This window comes from Lepidochelys kempii, chromosome 4, assembly GCF_965140265.1.
Source record: "Lepidochelys kempii isolate rLepKem1 chromosome 4, rLepKem1.hap2, whole genome shotgun sequence".
NCBI lineage: Eukaryota > Metazoa > Chordata > Testudines > Cheloniidae > Lepidochelys > Lepidochelys kempii.
In genome coordinates this window covers 14,516,240-14,530,039 of record NC_133259.1, presented here as the reverse complement: position 1 = coordinate 14,530,039, position 13,800 = coordinate 14,516,240, and the positions used below count along the sequence as shown (strand labels likewise).

General features: G+C 44.8%; 1 long non-coding RNA gene across 6 annotated transcripts in view; it reads right to left on the bottom strand.

Annotated features, from left to right (window-relative positions):
• The window catches only part of LOC140910162 (uncharacterized), a 378,033-nt gene extending 365,262 nt beyond the window's left edge, over positions 1-12,771 (bottom strand). For all 6 annotated transcript variants that reach the window (XR_012158436.1, XR_012158437.1, XR_012158434.1 and 3 more), the window contains exon 1: positions 12,670-12,771. This is a non-coding gene — a long non-coding RNA (uncharacterized lncRNA). The remainder of the gene's footprint in view (positions 1-12,669) is intronic.
• Between the last annotated feature and the right edge of the window lie 1,029 nt (positions 12,772-13,800).

Below are 13,800 nucleotides of genomic sequence, written 5' to 3'. Positions count from 1 at the left end.
AAGATTTGCTTCTATTTTTGCCTTCAAGAATTAATTTTCCAGAGAAATACCAATCTATACAAATAGCTCATTTTTCTTAGTGAAAGGATAACTTGTTCAGAGTCAGAAACTCTGGGCCTGACCATTAGGGTTGCCAGGCATCCGGTTTGCAACTGGAATGGCCGGTCAAAAAGGGACGCTGGTGGCTCCGGTCGGCACTGCTGACTGGGCTGTTAAAAGTCCAGTTGTCGGCACAGCAGGGCTAAGGCAGGCTCCCTGCCTGCCCAGGCTCCACACAGCTCCTGGAAATGACTGGCATTTCCCTTCGGCTCCTAGGCGGAGGCACAGCTACAGGGGCTCTGCGCGCTGCCACTCCCATGCTGGAGCTCCCAGCTGGAGTTGCAGGGGTGGCGCCTGCAGGCACAGAGCAGCCTAGGAGCCAGGCCGGACATGCTAGCCGCCTCTGGGAGTCATGCAGAGCCAGGGCAGGCAGGGAGCCTCCCTTAGTCCCGCTGCACTGCCAACCGGGAGCCACCTGAGGTAAGTGCTGCCCAGCTGAAGCCTGGACACCGCACCCACTTCCGCACCTCAACCCCAGCCCTGAGCCCCCTCCTGCACCCAAACTCCCTCCCGGAGCCCGCACCCCGCAACCCCTCTGCAGCCCAACCACCTGCCCCAGCCATGAGCCCCCTCCAGCACCCCAAATCCCTCATCCCCTGCCCCACCCCAGAGCCTGCACCCTCAGATGGAGCCCTCACCCCATCCCCCTGCCCCAGCCCAATGAAAGTGAGTGAGGGTGCGGGAGAGTGAGCAACGGAGGGAGGGAAGATGGCGTGAATTGGGGCGGGGCTTCGGAGAAGGGGCCGTGCAGGGGCGGGGCAAGGGTGGTCGGTTTTGTGCCATTAGACAGTTGGCAACCCTACTGACCATTTATTGAGCATGCACAGAGATCAGGGTTACATGCTGAGGGGCCAGTCTAGGTGTCACACCAAATTTAGGCCCTCCTGAAACTGACCCTTTTTCTCCAAATTCACTTATCATACTAAGGGCACTACTGACAAAGAATGTCATTGTAAAATAGAAGTGTGCTTTTTGGTTTGTGTTTAATGGGGAAGAGTGAGGCAACGCTGTCAATTAAGTACCTGTAAAAGGCATTGTACCGCAGCCCTGAGGACTAAAGTTTTCCATCGTCCAAAAAGCACAATGTGGGTACAACATCAGTGACCTCATCTTTCACTGCAGGACACAGCTCATTCCATCTTTGGTCTCTGTGGAGGCTTCCAGTAACTGTTCCAATTGTGACCGAGGTTTTGGTGAAGAAGACCACTACAAACCAAGATGATCTGCTCATTTTACAGAGGTCACCAAAGAGCAACCAGGTTCTCCACTTTCAAATCCTATCTGGCTCCAGTTCTTATCGAGAATCCCAAACCACCATGTTCCTCATCCTGATATCGGGCCATATAATTTCACAGATTTTTAAGCAGATCTCCTCTTTGAAGTTACCAGGGAGTTCTGCCTGAATATTAATGGCAAAAGGATCATAGCTCCAGACTGTGAACCCTGCACTCATAATAGTGAACAGTTACTCACACAAACAGTGCCATGAAAGCCAATGAGACTGCATGGGTGAGTAACTTAGCCAACATGAGTACAATGTTTACAATCTAGCCCATAATTATTTCTGAAAGCCAGCCAGGCAGACCAAGGATCTGATGCAGTATGAAAATTTGACAAACAAAATCAGATAATAGATGGATACATTAGCTTCTTTGAGCACTTGCTAGAAGCACCAAAACCGCTCAAAGAAAGGAGCCCCAAAAGTGTGTACACTCCATTATGGCAGATCAAGTCCAATAAGCTGACAGTTTTTGCACTTCCATTCACAGTTTAAATCATTTAAAATTCCAGAAAGAAAAAAAATCTTCCAGGATTCGGTGCATTAATTTCAGTTTGATACACTAAGCCTTTTGCCTGGTTAAATATACATTTCAAAAAGCCCATAGAGCAGCCCATTCTCCTGGCTAGAGAGAATGAGAGTGATTCCTTTTAATGAGATGGTTGTGTTTTCCCAAAAATGTAAATGAATTTTTGTAGGGAAAAAGAGACACAGGCCTGGCAATTCATTCCAAATGTCACTCTTTTATGATTTGCTCTCCTCCCTGTCTCCCATTTGTTTCCATTGCAAAAACTGATGTGGCAGCTTGTTTAAAACTTGTTTATTGGAAAGAGGTCATAAACTGGGCAGACCCCTGAAGAGATCAGAGTTCGGATTAAAAGTTTAACAAACTGAAATATTTAATATGAATCTAGGAGACAAAAGCATACCTCTGAGAAGGGGCTCGTCTCAGGAAAGTACTGTGACTTTGTAAGTTTACAGGAAGCTGATGAATTGCAAAAGTTGTTAACAGAGAAAAATGGCAAAAGGAATCCCTGATTTGGCAATTAAGAAATATTTAATATTATTATGCATCACAACAGCATGTAGAAGCCACCCCGGGGTCAGGCCCCATTGTGCTTGGAGCTGTACAAATACATAGGAAGGGGCAAACCCTGCCTTCAAGAGCTTTTAGTCAAATGAGAAATGACAAATCAAGGAAGCATGATCATCTCCATTCTACCAAAGAGGAACTGAAAGACAGAGAAAGTGAATGACTTGTCCAAGCTCACAGAGGGAGTATGGGGCCCATGTCACCAAGCATCTGAGCACCTCACAATCACACATGGCTTTTAGCCTGAGAGCCACCCTGTGCAATATTCCCATTTTACAGATGAAGAACTGAGAAACAGACGAAGTGATTTCCCTAAATTTATATAGTAAATCTATGACTAAGCCAGGCACTGGAACCCAGGTTTCATGAGAACTAGTCTAGTGCCTTATTCACCAGGCCAGTCTTTCAAGCCTTAGTAAGCCTACTTTAAGGCCCTGGTTCTGATCACTTGCTAGTGTAAATTAGAACTAATTCCACTGAAGTCAATGGATTTGCATACATTTAAAACCAGCCTTCACTGACATTAGAATTGGAATCAAGGGCCAAATCCTCGGCTGGTGTAAATCAGTATAGCTCAACGGACTTCAGTGGAGGTGCAAGTGATTTTACATCAGCTGAGGATCTGGTCTTCGGCATGTAACCACATTTTCAAATGGCTTGAACAGATGGTCTGTGACTCTCATATGCAAATGAGACACTAGACTTGTGAACTCTATTCTCAGCTCTGGCAGGGACCTTCTATCTGATCTTTAGCAAGTCTCTCCCAGCCCCAGTTTCCCTAACTGTAAAATCAAAGTAATCCTCTCCCTACCTCACAGGGGTGTTGGGAGGGTACGTTTACTATAGCTCTAAAGTGTTTTGAGATCCCTAGATGGAAGAGGCTATAGAAATGTGAACTGCTATGACACAAAACTGATACTAACCTCTCACTGAAAAACTAAGGGCCAGATTTTCAAAAGAGTTCAGCACCCATCAACGCCCATTTAGGCACCCAAACAGGAAGCCAGATTTTTGTAAGAGCTCAGCTCTCCTTTTCGTCCCCACACGGCTAGCTATTCCCCGGGGTGGGAGTGGCTAGGTAATGAACAAATTTGAAAATCTGGTCTGGGTTGTGGGTGCTGCTGAGGACATGTATAAATCAGACCTTAAGTTCTGGTGCATTCTGTATCTGGGGGAGAGGACTTTGTCCCTGAACAGCTGACTCCATCAATGCACACAGAATTGTAACTGTGGAATAATTGTTGATTCTGCAAAGAGCTTACAGGAGCCACAAACCTCCATTTGTCAAGCTTCTCTTATTCATTAGAGCATTGAGCTCCTCTAACCCACAGCATGCCAGATCAATCTCAAAATCCAGGTGGGTCTCAGCTAAGATTTTCATGAAGCACAAGATGTCTACTATTAGCAGTTAATTCCCCCTTCACTAACATACAACTGGTCCTTGCTGTAGCTTCTGTGCTATGCCACTGTTACTTTGTAGTCTTGTACAGTGGTTAGAACACAGGACTGAAAACAAGGACTCCTGAGTACTAGTCCCTGACTTAATATGCACATTGGGTAAATCACCTACCTTTCCAATGCCTCAGTTTATCTATCCATAAAATGGGCATAATGATACCTAACGGTATGTTGTGAGGTTTAATTATATTTTGTAAAGCAGTTTAAAATTGTCAGGAGACATATTTATTATTTTTAAAGTGCCAATGAGCCACTAAAAACCACAGTGGAGCAATGACAATGCTCCCGGCATATGAGCACAGCTAGAAGTTTGCTTTTGGCCCCAGGCCTCACTTGAAAGAGTGCAAAGGTTGCAAAAAAGCAGACAGCATTCTCTCCATATTGGGTGCTCAACATTATTTTGTGTTACACTTGGGGAGCCAAACTCGGTCCTGATTTTGCACCCCATGCAAGCCCATTCAAGGGGCAGAATCTGGCCTGGGCAGTTAATAAACTTTAACAGACAGTTTAAGTTATAAATCAGGGCCACCCGATGAAGTGAGCTGTAGCTCACGAAAGCTTATGCTCAAATAAATTGGTTAGTCTCTAAGGTGCCGCAAGTCCTCCTTTTCCTTTTAACAGAGTCTGTTAAAAAAAGAGGAAGAGCACTGTAGAAGTGATGTGCATAAATGATGCAAAAACAAAGGAAGTAAACTCCTCTCCTCTTTTTCCTTCTGTGATTAGATCTATTTGATTGAGAGAGAGAGAGAGAGAGAGAGAGAGAGACCCTACCCAGAACACACACACACACACTTGCTCTCCTCACTGCACTCTCTGGCAAAATGTCACAGGAAGGGAAAAGTGACAAGCTTATAAGAAAATGAAGATCTCATTCTGTTTGAATATTACATTAACCCCCAAGCACTGCTGCTTCATTTGTCAGCTTTTTCAGAGCTCTTCATCTCCCCAGCCCCCCTGACCTGGTTGGTCTGATTATGAATGATCAATGCGCACATTTGCTGTGAAACTCTTTGCACATATCTAGACCCTCGGCCTTTAGTCACTCATGCAGATAATAACGGCAGTTCGAGTCACTTGCCCATAACTCCAAGCTTCATTAAACAGAGGGGATGTCACCAAAAGTCCCTTTAACTGTCTTTCACGGCTCCGCAAGGGAAAAACTGACAGTGCTGAGAAATGGGATTTGGGATCTAAACAAACTAATGATTTGGATATTCCACTGAACGCTTGCAGTTGGCCTGTGCCTCTGTGCTAGAATCTACTCATTTAGCGAAGACTGGGGGAGAGGCAAGCCCAGCTTAGCATCATCTGATTGAGCGTTTGCACTAAAGCTGTGCTACTCAAAGTGGTGGTCCGCAGACCGGTGCCGGTCCGCGAGCCACCGGCTGCCGGTCTGCGCACACATTGGGGAAAAAATTGCCGGTCCCCCACATCAGATAGCTTGAGAAGCACTGCACTAAAGCATGCCTGAGGTCAGTTTCAGCTTCAAAGGAAATATTTCCATGGAATTGATCAGGTATTAGATAGAGAATGGTATCTTGCCACTCTCAGTCATTCGTAATGTACGCAGTTTATTGTCAGAATGCTGTACCTTTTCTGTTAGTTTTCTGGGCATAGGACCGCTGTCCATTTGAGAGCCCTGCGGTGCATTTCACACCACTGAATACTCAGCTAGAAACTCATTTCCACTCAGCATAATGGGAGGCATTTTAGATTGTATCTGCTGCTTTACAGGCTAAAGATTAACTTGCTCCATTATCATTCCAGGCGGTGGTGGGGTAGAAGTGACTAGCGCTACCCCGAAGAAGATGAAGTCACAGAAGAAGACTGAGCTTTCCACACACACCTGCATTTAGGACTCAGTTTTGATCTTAGATGTGACCTTTAAGGGCCATCCACTGCCCTCCATCTGCACATAACTCTTACTGACACTGTTCAAACCCGGCAGAACACTCCCACTCATCACAGGTCGTATATACTCACCTCAGCTTGGACAGCTTTTGGATATGGATTGTGAGAACTGCCAAGCCTGAAATACTGAATTCAATTCTAGGTGCCTCCAGTCCAGAAAGAGGTTGAGGAGTTGGAGGTAGCTGAGAGAAGAGCAACAAAACACGCTCCAGCAGCTAAAGGAACAGGCATGAGGACATAGATGAACAAGCAAAATATGTACAGTTAGATTGCAGTAGTGGCTAGATGCCCCAAATGAGGTCAGTGCCCTAATGTGCAAGGAACTGTACAGCTAGCAAGCAACAGCCTCTGCCTCAACAATCTAAGGAAACAACACAGACAACAGAGGTACTATTATCCCCATTTTACAGACAGGGAACTGAGGCACAACAAAATGAAGTGACTTGCCTAAATTCATACAGGAAACCAGTGGCAGAGGGGGAGACTGAACACCAGGCCCCTGAGTCCCGGTCCAGTGTTTTAGCCCCAGGACCAGTACTCTCTAGCATGGCTAGAACAATGGCTAATTGAGGACACCGTAACGCTCTACAAATGTTTGAGGGGTGTACACTCCAATGAGGAAGAAGAATTATTTAGCGTGGTACTAGGGAGTATAGTTAGGAATAATGGGCTGAAATTAACAAAAGAGAAAGCTGGGCTGACTCTGAAGGAAAACTTCTGGATAGTAAAACCAATTCTATTCAGTGGAGCCGTCGCTCAAGGCAAATGCTGGAAGGTCCAGCTCTTGGGATATTTAAAACTGAACGCCAGAAAATAGCTGCACCCAACAATCCTGCATGGTCTCCGGATGATCCAGATGACCTAATGAACGTCATAACTTTATCTTCTATTGTTCCATCAACGGCCGGCTGCTCAGCCAGTTCTTCCTCCTGCGACTTCCATCCTCATGGCCCCACGCCCAGACTCACTGTGTGTCTTGTGGCAGGAACTGCAGTCAGGTGAGCGGTGCACCAGTACCTGGGGCTGCAAAATGACAAATCTAGAGGCTCCCTCCAGCACGAGATCCAGTGGATCATTGCTTAATCGGTCAGGGTTACATGGGGTTTGAAACAGACTAGCGCAAGCCACTGAGAGGTGAAATTTACTTAGCTCTTTAGGAGCCAGGGAAGGTCCACCTCGCGCACATCAGTGCTGCATAGCAACCACCATACAAGACTGGACAGCAGATACCCGGGGAGACTTCACCCGCGTACAGAGATGCAGTTTTTGCCAGTTCTCCACAGAGGAGAGGATTTGAGGAAGGCCAGGGCAAGGATAGGGTTGTGGCCACAGTCCCCTGTGTAAAGGGTTTGCTGTCTCTGCTCCAGCCAACAGACTGGAGTAGCAGCAGCAGATGCCCCATACCATCTCTTCGGGTTGGGAGTGGATCCTACCCATCCTTCACTGCATATTTGCCCCACATAAAAACTGCTTCATGAATCTCTCTATGAATGCATCATTACATCTGAGGGGTACAGAATTTGCTTTAGGCTGTGATTTACATTGGTGTTCAAGTACAGATTTATTGTAAGATACAGAGCTCCCCCTAATGGTGTCTCTCTAGCTATAGGATTTTTTTCCTTGGGTGCAGTCCGTCCTGTTCGTTGCACAAAGAGGTGGTTGCGTTCTGTGGTTGCACCCGCAGGCATGCAACATATGGCAGCTGCCCCCTCAAGAAAGCCTAAAGGTACCACTTTAAAATGGGGGCAAACTCAAGTTGCAAAGTTTGGAACCAGATCCAGTTTTTGAAAAAGCCAGCAGTTAATTATAAACAAAAAGGGGCCATTTGCAATATTAGCACATAAAGACACTGGTCAAAAGCAGGGCCCCACTGAGCTAGGCACTGAACAAACCATACTAAGAAACTGTTTCTCCCATAAAAAGCTTACAATCTAAATAAACAAAACTGGTGGATTTGCTATCATTGCTAATTTTAAAATCAATATTGGGTTGTTGGGTTTTTTTTTTTAAAGATAAGCTGTAGTTCAAACAGGAATTATTTGGGGGCAGTTCTCTGGCCTGCGTTATACAGCTGGTCAGACTAGATAGTCATAGTGGTCCTTTCTGGCCTTGCAATCTATGAATATGCAAAAATAATTACTCAAAACAATTGGGCTTTGATATAAATTGCCCTTAGAATGGAGATCAGAGCTTTACAAAATAATAAAGGTGTGATGGCATGTTTTTGATCTAGGATTTAAAGAGAAAGTGGCACTGAGAGAGCTGAGGTAGGCAAAAGGTTTGGGCAGAAAACACTGCCTTTATTTGAACGTGGTGAGAGTTTTGGTTGTACAAAGGGTGTTGTATTTTCCCGAATATCATTTCAAAGGAGTGGAAGTGCTGCTAGCCTGCAGGAAGGCGCACAAGCACAGAACCATCGGGTTTCAGCACTGTCACTGGGCCAAGATTTCTGTCTGAATTTTTTTTTTTGACAAAAAAATGACCTTTGCACAAAAATTGAAATTTCAGCCCAAAATGTCCATTTTCAATTGCATTTTTCAGGGTTTTTTTTCAGAAACCAACCCTTCCCCCCATAATCTATTGAGGAAACATTTAAATGAAAGCAAAACCTTTTTCACTGAAAATTTTCCACCCTAATAAACAATCTTTCTCAGCCAGCTCTATTCACCAGTTTAAAAAGGCAAGAACTGGATATTTTTTAAAAGACAGACAGACAGGTGCACCCGGTAAAGTTAAAACTGTTTTCCTATCAACTGATCTACATGAACTACACTGTCTACAAGGCAAAGCCAGAGTTACTCTATCACATATCAGAGCGGTAGCCGTGTTAGTCTGAATCAGCAAAAACAACAAGGAGTCCTTGTGGCACCTTAGAGACTAACACATTTATTTGGGCATAAGCTTTTGTGGGCTAAACCCACTTCATCAGATGCATGGAGTGAAAAATACAGTAAGCAGTGTATATATATATATAAAAACAGCACATGTAAAGATGGGAGTTGCCTTACCAAGTAGGGGGTCAGTGCTAACGAGGCCAATTCAATTAAGGTGGAAGTGGCCTATTCTCAACAGTTGACAAGAAGGTGAGAATATTAACAGAGGGAAAATTACTTTTTGTAGTGACCCAGCCACTCCCAGTCTTTATTCAGGCCTAATTTGATGGTGTCCAGTTTGCAAATTAATTCCAGTTCTTCAGTTTCTCGTTGAAGTCTGTTTTTGAAGTGTTTTTATTTAAGAATGGCCACTTTTAAGTCTGTTACTGAGTGTCCAGGGAGATTGAAGTGCTCTACTACTGGTTTTTGAATGTTGCAATTCTTGATGTCCGATTTGTGTCCATTTATTCTTTTGCGCAGAGACTGTCCAGTTTGGCCAATGTACATAGCAAAAGGGCATTGCTGGCACATGATGGCGTATATCACATTGGTAGATGTGCAGGTGAACGATGTAACAATTCTGAATGTTTGCTCTAGGCATAAGTGCTGCATTCTCCACCAGTTCCATCGGTGTAAATTCAGAGAAAATTATTATCTCCATTGAGGAGGAGAGTGGCATTGGTCCTTTTAGGGTCTAATCGAAACCCCACCAATGTCTATGGAAAGACTGTTACCTCTTTCAATGGGCTTTGGATCAGGCCCATAGGGTCTCTACACTGGTAGATATTTCCAAAAAGAGGGCCCCACTCTGCTAGTCTCCGAGACCAGGAACTCCCATCCAGGTAAAAGGGTGCTCCATAAAGAAGTGCTTGAAGAACTGGGCCCATAATGTGCTCAGTCCAAACAGAAGCAACATCCATTTGGGAGCTCCCTTCTCTGGGATTCTCCAGAGAGAATGGGAACTGGCCTTTACACATATTCTCTTCCACAGTATATGCTAAGGGCTACTGGCTTCAAAACAACCAGGCAAATACTGAACTCCTCACACATGCTGGACTCCAATATTCTTATTCACATGGATTAGTTAGTATCTTAGGCTCCTAAACACCTTTGAGGATCTAGGCCTATCTCCCACTAACTGAAACCAAGCAGTCCTCTCAATGGGACTACTTGAGAAACAAGGCACTACTCCACACAAGCAAGGGTATCAGAGTTGAGCCTTCAGTCTTACTTGGGCTGAACTCCCATTAATTTCAATGGGAGTTTTGCCTGAATAAAGACAGAGTAAGGACTTCAGGATGTGGCCTAACAGATTTAACAACGCGGCAATGAATGCACAAAAAGCATCTGTCAATGATTCTTGTTCCTTCCATCTAATCTGTCTGTCTAGTCCATATTTGAACCACAAAACTGCCTGCTTTATCCGACCCCACATCAGCTGCTTTGTCTCGGTAAAGTTATTAACTTAGTTTCTTTTCCCCTTTTTGTTACCTGCGCCCACACAGAGTAACAGAGTCTGGAGGACCAGCCCAGCGATGACTGACAGAACAAGGAGCAATGGTCTCAAGTTGCAGTGAGGGAGGTCTAGGTTGGATATTAGGAAAAACTATTTCACTAGGAGGGTGGTGAGGCACTGGAATGGGTTACCTGGGGAGGTGGTGGAATCTCCTTCCTTTGAGGTTTTTAAGGTCAGGTTTGACAAAGCCCTGGCTGAGATGATTTAATTGGGGATTGGTCTTGCTTTGAGCAGGGGGTTGGACTAGATGACCTCCTGAGGTCCCTTCCAACCTTGATAGTCTATGATCCTACGACTCTCCAGGGAGGCTTTCTGGTTTTACCCGTCGCTTGCCTGGGTGATAGAAAGTGTAGCCTCTGGCTGACAGAAGCAGCTCTACTAGATCAGCATATTTATACATCCTACATATTTTTCTGAGGTCTCTGAGGGTACGTCTACACTGCAAAAAAAACCAAACAAACAAAAACAAAAAAAAACCACACCACCGAAGAAACCCCATAGCAGCGACTCTCAGAGCCCAGGTCAGCTGACTCAGACTCATGCAGCGGAGCTAAAAACAGCAGTGTAGCCATTCCTCCTCTGGTTGGAGCCTGGGCTGAGGCCACCCACTTTGCTGGGGGGTTTGCAGTGTAGACGTACCCGTAGTTAAGCCACAGCTGGTTCCCATTCCCAAGCTCATATCGCAGCACAACTACGGCGGCTTGGTTTTAACATAGCGATGGCAATAGCAATGCCTACTGCTTATAGGCTTTTATTCAGGCCAGCAGTTCCATATACCCTTAACTTTATGCCTGTGCTTAAGCACATGCTTAACTTTAAGCACATTCCTAGAGCATATTGACTTCAATGCACGTAAGCACATGTGTAAGAGTGTTCCTGAATCAGGGCGTACAGGGGTTTACGTGTTCCAAAAGCTTCACGCATATTCACCAGGTAACTCAGGGGCCCCATGGAGCTCCAGGACCCAGTTCTTAGAAGACATAAAGCCGATAACATTAAAATGGTCGCACATTGGAGCCAGACATGCCTTTACCCTGACTTTATTAATGCTGCTATTATAGGTCTATATCTTAATACTCCATATATTGGGCCAGATTCAGCCTGGGTTTATGCCATCTTCTACAACATAAACCCAGGTGCAGGCCTCCTGGGGCAGAAAGTCTGCTGGGAGCAAGTGGTTGTAGGAGAAAATGACCCTAACTCCCCTCTGCTGGGTTAGGGAACATAAGGAGTCAGACCAGCCCCAAGACGGGGCATTGTCAGCCGGTCTGGGGGATGGGCCAGGGCACCAAGGAGATGCAGCGTCAGCACATCCCATCAGTGAAGTCTGCAGCATTGTTCCTATTAAACTTCAGCCAAAACTTAAAATCCCTCCTCCACTTCCACAGAACACCGAGTGGCAGCAGCAGTAAGATGTTTATTAACTCTTCCCAGGGCCAACTCCGATGAATCTGACCCGTTGACTATGATGGGCTTGTTTATCTGCTTCTCCTCTGCACTGCAGTGTTTGATGTACGAACATCCAGAGGATGGCTTGCGATGACCATTTCATTATCACCCCCCATCCCCCCGCCCCACAATTTTTTTAAAAAAAGTTTGAGCCACAACAGAAAGCGACTGGGGGTCTATTCAGCGCTCTAGCAAAAGACTAAAACAGTGGGGTATACACTGCCTGCACCAGAGACTCCCTGAAGCTCTGCTTATATTTGCTCCTTCTCCCGAGAAAACAAGTGAATATACCTCCAAGGCCTGAGTCTCCCTTGCTCTGCACCTTGTGCAATCCTTTCCACCTGCGTAAAGTGTGTGCAAATCCTCCCCATTCTGATTTAGCAGCATTTCACCCTCATTTTCCCACAGTTGAACTGACCACACACGGTACAACAGAGCAACAGTGAATCGTATTCCCCAGTGTCTAACAACCCCAACCACCAGTGCTTTTAAACACTAACATTTAGGGCCAGTTCACCAGAGCTATCCTGATTTACACCAGCTGAGGATCTAGCCCTGTATGGCTAACAGTCCAAAGAAGGGTGGTGAGAGATTAAAATCAGATCCCTTGATTTTACGAATCTACCTTAGCTTGCTTTCTTATATTGACAGCCAAATCTTCATCTGGTGTGAATCAACAGAGCTCTACCAATGTCAGCAGAGCTAGATCGATATACAAAAGGATCTAGCCCACACAGTACAATATCATCACATTTTCAACTGTATATGCAGGTATGTTCAGGCTATGCTTTTATTGCAACAAAAACTCCGTGTCGCATCCTCTGCTGGTGTCAAATAGCATAATTCCATTGAAGTCAATGGCGCGGCACTGAAATGCACCAGCTGAGGATCCAGCTGTCACTCTAAGAAATGAATGCTATCAAGTAGATTACAATTTCTTGACCTTGCTAATCATTCTTCATTGCGGTAAATTAGAAGAAAATCCACTTACATCAAAGTTACACTGGTTTAAAATCAGGGTGATATCAGAAGCAGGCACATATTCTTTGTAGCCGCCACACAGTTGTCCTTTCCTGTGTATTAAAGACACAGGTCTGCTGACCAACGAGTACAAAATTAAGGCTCGGGTGCTGGTACACACCTTACTGTATCCACCCAGAGATTTAAAGGGACATTTTACAGTTCGGAAATCTGAATTCAGCCATGTGACTTAGGAAAAGAACTTATTGTCCAAGTTGCCCTCAAGACCAATAAACTTTTACTGAAGGGAGAAAGAAAAGAATCTTGGCAAAGAGAAGCAATAAATACAATGTGTTCTTGTTCTTTAAGGGAACGAGATCTGAACATTCGGCGCAGGCTGGAAGTGCAGACTGAACCCCAACACCTGCTGGACCTAATGGACTCTGAAATGTTGTTTCAGAATTAATCAAGTCATTTAAAATCATAGCTGTAGTCTGCATTGACTACTCCTGCGTGCATAAATGTGCTGATCCCGATACTAATCCATGTCAGGTGACTTGAGCAATATATCACCATAATTGCCGTTTTAGGGCTGCACATTGGAGCTAAAATAACCAGATGCAAAGGAGATGGCCGTATCATACTCTCAAGATGGATCTTCAAAGTTCAAGGAGAGTTCAAGCATGGAAGAGGCAATAGAAGGGGGTCAAGTGTAAGGAGATTGTTCATGTTCAAGAGGAATTAACTTTACAAATATATTGTTTCTGAGGTGGTAATTGTCCCATCTTACAGCTATTCATACCTCATTTAATCTTTGCATTCTTCTCAGCCATTAGAATGATTCTCCCTCATTGAAATAAATTTGATTTTGACAAAATATTCTGTTTTCAAACTGCAGCTAATTTTCCTAAGATTTTTTTTTCTTTTTGCTTTAAATAATTTATTTTAAAGACACACAGTCCACATTCAGGTCTGCGATCATCCCTGACAACACTGTGAGTTTAACCCACACGCCCAAGTCAGCAGTCACATAAGTGAACTGAAATATTTCCTTTCCGGGATCAGTCAGTTAGAAAGTCAAACTGACTAAAGACAAGGTGGTAAATACAGTGTTCAAGAGAACATAACAGAGAGCTGTCATTGGAGCTAACATGGGACAGTT